The 7,864-nt window shown below is 51.5% G+C and overlaps 1 long non-coding RNA gene across 1 annotated transcript; it reads left to right on the forward strand.

Moving 5' to 3' along the window:
• Positions 1-1,764: 1,764 nt before the first annotated feature.
• LOC119717666 (uncharacterized) lies at positions 1,765-4,205 on the forward strand. Its single transcript, XR_005267670.2, has 2 exons — positions 1,765-1,994; positions 3,062-4,205. It is a non-coding gene; the product is annotated as an uncharacterized lncRNA (long non-coding RNA).
• Positions 4,206-7,864: the final 3,659 nt, after the last annotated feature.

The raw sequence follows: 7,864 nt of genomic DNA on the forward strand, positions 1-7,864 counted from the left end.
GGGGCTGGGGTGGGGCCTGCAGCAGCTCAGGGGCTTGGTGCCAGCCAGGCAGGCTCACATCAGGGCTCCCACGCCTTCCGAAAATGCTGCATCCGCAGCGAGGGTCTCTGCCGGGGAACCTGTTGATATGGCAACCCCGTGCGGGGGGAGCGCCGCCCCCGCGTCCCCCCGGCATCCCCTCGGAGCCTGGAGCCCCCTGGAGCCCCCCCCAGAGTGGCTCTGGGACACAGCTGGGTCACAACACGGCTGGTGGCAGGGGTGGGTGAGATGCAGCAAAATGCCACACGCGGTGAAAAAACAACCCTGGCGTTTCCATGCGCTGCAAGGCTTTGCATTTCCATTCAGATACCAGACCTCTGCGTCCCCGCGGGTTCCTCGCTGAAGCGCTAGCGATGCTCAAAAAGGCAAACAGGAGGGGGATTTAAGGATGCTGAAAGGAAAAAAAAAAAAAGCAAAACACGCTTCGACAGTGTACACACAGCAAAGCCACAGCAGGAGCCGTGCCCCCAGCCTGGGGGGCCGAGCATCGCTGGCACCACTACGACAAGGTCTGTGGTGAACACAAAGTGGCACCGACCCCACTGCAGAGCTTCAGCCCAGTGCTGGGAGGGCTTGAGGGGAGGCAGGAGCCCCCAGCACTGGGGAGCAGCCACTGCATTTGTAATACATCAGAGAAACGGCTGGCAGACGTCACCGCAGGCTGGAGCACAGGGCAGCACAGGGGCACCGCCAGCTTTGGGGAGGGTGCGTCTGCACCCCCTCGGGAGTGGCTGGTGGAGGCAGACTCCAGCTCTTTAAAATCAAATGGAGCTTAAAATGGATTCTTATTGCTGATGGGAGAAGTCTGATGGACAAAGTGCATTCCTCTGTGTTTCCAAGTGAACTTTTGCTCACTTTGACCTCGGTGCACGGGGACAGCAGGGTGGCCTCTTCAGAGGGCCCCCCGAGGCATGGTGCCTCCTGTGCCAGTCAGCATCGGTCACGCACTGAGTGTCGGTGGGTGCCAACGCCCCGTGTCACAGCCCAGACGCTGGGAAAAGGACGCAGAAGTGACCTTCACGAGCAGTGGCTCCTGCAGGCAGCATCAGCCAGCAGCACTGTGCCGGAGGGGGCTGCTGGGGGTGTCAGGTGTCCGCGCCGCTCTGGCAGTGCGCTGCCTGGCTCCACAGCCATCCATTATTGATGGGGTCGGTGCTGCTGAGGGGGGTGCAGCCGGGCTGACCCCATCCTTTGCAGCAAGCACCGTGAGAAGCAGATCATGCACTGGCGCTGAGCCCATGCCCCGCTCTGCAAAGCAGCACCGCAGATGTTGGAGCAGGGAATTGTGTCCTACGGTGTCCCAAGGCTGAGGATGGCACACCTTCACAGGAATGCCTCCCTTCTCCCCTGCAGGCTTTGTGCCATTTTATTTTATTTTATTTTATTTTATTTTATTTTATTTTATTTTATTTTATTTTATTTTATTTTATTTTATTTTATTTTATTTTATTTTATTTTATTTTATTCACTTTTCACCCTCTCTCCTCCTGGCTTTGCCATATGCAATAAAAAGTAAGTAAAGAACACTGAAAGAAAAGAAGGAAAAGGCTGGGTTCCCTCTGCTGGGCTCTCACTCGCAGCAGCCTGGGGCTGTGGCCACCTGCTCTGTGTGCCCTTGCTGCAGGTGGGCAGCCCAGCTGGTGCCTGTGTGTGTGTTGGCACCAGGTGCCACTCGGCGCCATGGTGGTGGGGACTCAAGCAAGGGACCCCCTTGGAGAGATATAAGAGGTGACTCGCACTGCAAAAACCTTCAAGTCACTGTTTGGGTGATTCTTGCAGTATTTTCCCCCAGCACGTTTCATGCAAGACTGTCTGGCTTTAATCTGTTCTTTGAGTAGCCAGGGAAAGAAGAAAAGATTTCTGAATTTCAATCGGGGCACCCTTATCTCAGCCTCCCCCATCTGGCAGCTCCCCTCTCCCTGCCCTCCGGTCCCCCTCACGCAGTGATTTACATGGTAATGGGGCTTTTGGCTGGGGGTTGAATCAGGAATTGGTGCTATTGCCAGGCTGCAAGCTTGCCCTTGGGGCAGGGGGCTGGGGCTGGGGGTCTGTCCCTGCTTCCTGAGGAGGGCCAAGGAGTGGGGGGAGCCCTGGGCAAGGCACCACGGCGTGCCCCACGCGTGTGCGGGTGGCGGGGACGGCACGAGCATCCCCACGGGAGCACTCAAGCTTGGCGCTCAGCACGGCTCCTTGCCTGCTCTTGCCAGATGGTGACTGGTGCAGAAAGGCAGAAATGTTTAGTAGATATTTCTGTTCTGTATTTGGAATGAAGCAGGAGGATATATTCATCTCCAGATGATACTGTGGATGGAATATAAATCCTGCCATCTGTAACAATGGGGGATGTGAGGCATGATCTCCTCGAATTCAGCATTTGCAGATCATCCGGACAGCTGATGCTCAAGAGTCTAGAAGGAACTAGCTCAAGCCAATGCTTTGGTTTATCACATCTTAGAAAAGTGGGCAAATTCCAAAAGATTGGTGAAATGTCAGTGTAGTTCCAGTATTTAGAAAAATTTAAAGGCGCAGCCCAGGGACTCACATATCAACCCTGCTGCTTATGTGTTTTTTTGGGTCCCTTTCTGGACAGAATTATAGGTCAGGCTGATGAAGGGAAGCGTACCAATAGAGCAAACTCGGATTTCCTCAGAACATTTTGCTTATTATCACATGCAAATTGGATTAAAAAACCCACACTACATAAGGAACTACCAGGCACACACTAGAAGGACTCACACCTGTCTCAGGCAGGCCTCACGGTGTGAAGGTTACTGAGGGATTTCAGGGTTTTGGTCCTGGGGTCCCTTGGGGAATCTACTCCTGCAGTAATGCTGTGCGTGCTTCTGTCTGGTGGTCACCATGAGCAGGAGGGGCTGTGGTGGTTGTGAAGGGGCTGTAGGGCCTGCAGGTGATGCAGAGGCTGGCAGGGATGTTAATAACGAGCAGGCCAGGCTGCAGCTCTAGTATCTCCTCAATTGCCTGGTGAAATGGCTGTAATCCAACTAAATGCATTTTCATACAGCTGCGTGCAAGGCACCTGGGAGGGAGGCATGCTGCCCTTATCTCCAGGACGGGGCTTGGAAAGCCGCGACGCAGAAGTCTCAGGAATGATTGCAGGTACCTGCCTCTACATGAGCTCGTTTCAACGGCACGCTGAAAAGCAGCCGACACCTTCCTGGAATATGTAATGGGAGAATATCAAAGAAAAGTAGGGGAGCAATCTTGCCTCTATTCACTTTGCTGCTGAAAGCATTGCTATGGATGTTATTTCCAACTCGGGTGTCCAGAATTAAGAAGGACACAGAAATCCTGCAAAGGAAGGCCATGCAGGCAGTCCAGGTATCAGAAAACAAGCTCTGGTACAAGACTGGGGGTGCACAAACAGCTCAGCTTGCAGGAGAGAAGACTGAGGCATGCCCTGATCTCAGTGAGAACAGTTCTTGACAGTTCAGCAGCCTCAGTCTTGCAGAAAAGTGCACGACAAGATATGAAAGCCAAAGCAGAAGTTGGAAAAATTCAGCTTGGAAACAATACGGAAGATCCTAGCAGGAGATGCTGGAAGAACTGACTCCAGAAGGCAGCACGTTTATTGATTTCACAGCAAATTCACATATGGGAAATGTAATCCAGGCTCTGGGAGAGGCTCCTTAGCCCTGGTATGCACAAGAGGCTCAGGTGTCTCCCTCTGCACCCAGGGTGCTTCTGCCACCCCAGGGACACCAGGACTGCCCATGCTGGCCTCGAGATGTTCATGGCATTTCCACCTCTGCACTGCAGGGAAGTGACTCCTGCTGCTACCAGGCTGGGGGCTGTGACTGTGACACCTCAAGTCCCCTGCCAGGGTGCTGGGCAGCAGGGCACCCAGCCCGCACGGCAGCCGTGCAAGCATCCTCTGGACACATCTCACCAAGCATTTGTGTGAAAAAATGCCCTGGATCAAAAGCAATATTTTCTCCTTGTGCATTTTCTCATAATTTATTAATAAGAAATTACATCTATTCTGTTGAAATGAAGAAGTTTGGAAGTTTGGTGTGTTATTTCCCTGCCTCGTCTCCCATCTCTTCCCGTGACTTGTTCCTGCTCCGAAGCGGAGCAGACGGCTGGTGGGTGGGGGCTGCCTTCTGACTTTTCCCTTTCGATCTGGAATGGGGCCAAACTTCCTCAACTTTGGAAAAGTGACAAGAGGGAAAAAAAGAAGTACTAATTCTGGTGATCTGGAATGTCAGAATAAGAAAAACTGTGTGTTTTTATTGGTTTATTTTTTCTTCAAAGAAGCAAATGAGGGGAGCAAAAGGAAAATCCACGAATGATTAGATGGACAAAATGTGGATGGGCAAAAGAGAGGGAAAGATGGGCAAAAGAGGGTGGGTGGAAGGCTCAGGCTCAGGTTTTGAAAAGTGAAACTAGCTGAGGAAAGCTTTCATTGGAACTAAGCAAAATGGGGACAAGACTGGGATTTTTGATGATTATTTTTTTTTTTTTTTTTTTTTTTTTTTTGGTCTCCTTATTGGGCACCAGCTAGAGCCTCTGTGGGGGCATGTCACTGGGGTGGTGCTGCTGCTTCTGTTTGGGAAACGCTTCGCTAGGGAGATCCAGGACCTGTTCAAGGCAGCCGTGGGTGAGAGGAAAGCCCGAGCAGCCTGAAGGAGGTGGCTCACCACAACAGGGCTCTGCACAAGGGTTTCTGGGTCTGCACGGGCAGGGAAATGAGCCTGTGATGAGAAGAGGAAACTTTGAGGAAGAATTAGAGAGGGAATAAGCAGAGTGTGTCAGAGCTGACTCTGAAAGCGAGGGAATAAGCAGGAGGAAGGAGAGGTTCTTGTGCGTGACGGCAGTTGTGATGTGGCTGGCAGAGCAGGGGCCTGGTGGGATGCTGTGCCACGGAAATACCGTCGGGGAACCGCGCGGAGGCACCGCGGGGAGGAGCGGCGTGCCAGCCGCCCCCGTGCAGGCGTGCCAGGGGGAGAAGCAAGCAGAGTCCTGGAGATGACAGCGAAGGAACGAGGTCGTATGAGGCGAAGAGGGCCCTGGAGCAAAACCAGGGCTGATCCAAATGCCCGCTTGTGCCTGGGAATCGCAAGAACGTCACCAAAAGAGATGGGGAGTGAGGAGCAGTTGCAGGTGTTTTCCATTGCTCCTGGCTCTGCAGGTCCTGGGTCCATGTCCTCCAGTGCCACCGTGGCAGCCATGAAGAGCTTTCACGTGGGGATGAGGACCTGGTGCCCATTTCAGGGTGTGTGTGAGGTTCCACAGAGGCAGGAAAAAAACCTGAACAAGTTTAGAAGCAGAGCTCATTTCTATTCATCATTAATTGCCATGCAGATCAGTGGATGCACACGTGATGGGCTTAAACCTTAAAGCTCAAACGCAGGGTTTTTGAAAACTTAGTGACTCATTAATAACAGACAAGCTTGTATGTGGAATATCATTAAGTAAACGAGTTACGGAGCACCGGGAGGAGCTGCCACGACCTGTGCCTTGGCCAGAGGCCCCTGGGCTGCAGCTCGCCCTGGGCAGAGGGGTGGCTGAGCAGCTGCAGGTGCACACAGGCTCTGACTCCCCCACCACGGGACAGGCAGCTACTTACACTGTGTCGTTCCGAGCACAAAATGCTGAAAGATGGGGAAAAGCAAGTAGATACAAGACATTTTCTGACAGGTGGAAATCCCTATTTGCTAAGTTTTGTTGAAGGCGCAAGGCTAGAATCATGTATTTAGTCAAACATACCACAAATAAAGCAGAAAATAATTGTCTCTGTGGGCACGCTCCCATGCCATGGTGCCTCTTGCTAAGAGGGCTGCCTATGCCCTGTGTATATCAGTGGGGTGAACCCTTCCAGGGGGGCAAATATGCTCAAACAGGCAGTGCAACTTCCATGGGCAAAAACTGAGAAACGTGTGTGCATCCTCTAGAAGTCAGCAATACTGCCTAAACCCCATGGAACCCACCTGGAACGACACGTATGTGGGGTTACTTGCCTTCAGGCGCTGAAGGCGACAGTTGCAACGTGTTTTAATGCCTTTATCCAAAACCTTGTGGGATGTGAGCAGCGGGCGATGGGCGTTTGGACAAGGGGCTGCCTCCTGCACTGGAGGGGAAGCGTCAAGCGGTCGCCTGGGGTTCGGAAAAGGCAAAAAAACATCTCCAAAATCACCACTCCAAGGCAACGCATGGTGCTACAGATGAGAGAATTAATCAGGAGCCTATAGAAAACACTGCTTCACATTTAGGATATAAAAAAGAATAATAACACACAACACCGTTTGTCTTTAAACAAACACCAGTTAATACATTCCCAACAATTATATCCAGATGCACCACTTGAGAATCTCTCCTAATTGTGAAATTAGAAATATTTTTACTGCAAATGCCAAGAGATGACATGTAGGGAGATATTCACCCAGCACCATTCCATGCTCTTTGCCACAGTTGAGTTCCACTTTCCTTTAAAGGTTGTCATTTACATTTAAAAAAAATAAAAAATAAATCAGGTGCCAAGTAGGCAAAGCATTCCCTGTAACAGACCCAGCCTGGGGGGGTTCTCAGCTTTCTGGTTGGGCTGGGGCTGGCTGGAAAGGGAACACGGCACTGAACTCAAACAAGGGGTTACTTTGAACTCTGCACAGGAAAAAATCCCACTTCTACGGGGTACAGTAAAAATGTGGCATAATACAGAAAATCTGGGAGTTATTGAAAGGATAAGGAATTTCAGATGGAGCTAATTCAATGTCTGTCATTGAAAAGCCAGCTTAAGGAGGGAGATGCTTTGGTTTACATTATTTAAATGCAGCTGCAACACGTGAGCACTGCTCTGTGAAAGCCCCGCATGACAGGCGCGTTCTCAGGAAAAGGAAGAAAAATCACTGTGAAATGAAGGGCATTTTCTTCAGTGAATAAACTGTGAAGAGACGAGCTTAAATCTAACTTCAACGAGATCTTTAATATGCTGTTTAGGTGTTTTAAGGGGATGAGAATGCCCTTTGATATTAGTCCTGCTCCTGAGATATTTCACACAGTAATTGCCTACGTCTTTAAGGTACGATGTATTGAAACTATGGTGACTGCTGTTTTAAATTGGGCAATGGCTTCGGGAAAGGAGAACGGGAGACCCAGGCAAGAGCTGCAGCGAGTGCAGCAGGCACTTCAGAATGAACTTTAAAAGGTCAAAATTTGGTCTAGCAGAATTACCTGTACCAGCTCCGAGCTGAGCTAAGACGGCTTTGTTGCCAATTTAGATAAAACAGAAGCAATAATTAGAATGTCTAGCCTCCAGGATATAAAGCAGATCTACAGAGATTTATGAAAACAATATACTGTTTGGCAATATCCATTCCGAAATCTATGGCCGGCGTTTCCTCAGGAGAGCAGCGCTGCAGTCCGAAATTGCCTGGCATCGTGCAAGCAGACGAGCGAGCGCCGAGAGGGCAGAGCCGCGGTGACGGGGACGTTGCCAGCACGCCGGGGGACGCTGCCAGCAGGCCTGGGATGTCAGCCGGCACTGGGAGAGCTCGGCACAGCCAAATGCAAAATACCAAGGGTCTGGCACATCCACAGCTGGCTTTGCAGAGCCTGCCTAGCACAAGCCCTGTCCTGTCGCCTGCACCGCAGCAAAAGGGATTAAAGCAGGCAGTGGAGTATTCCTTCTTTAGGAAATCTGCAGTTGCTTAAGCCAAGAGAAAAAGCACTGCAGGGTGTCCTGGGGGAGCAGCCCTGCTCCAGGCTGGGTGGGAGCACGGGGTGCTCGGGCTGGTCCCTCTGTAACCACAGTCACCTGCAGCTGCTGCTGTCAGCACCTGAACCTGGCCTCCCACGCTCCACAGGTGAG

Source organism: Anas platyrhynchos, chromosome 8, assembly GCF_047663525.1.
Source record: "Anas platyrhynchos isolate ZD024472 breed Pekin duck chromosome 8, IASCAAS_PekinDuck_T2T, whole genome shotgun sequence".
Classification (NCBI taxonomy): Eukaryota; Metazoa; Chordata; class Aves; order Anseriformes; family Anatidae; genus Anas; species Anas platyrhynchos.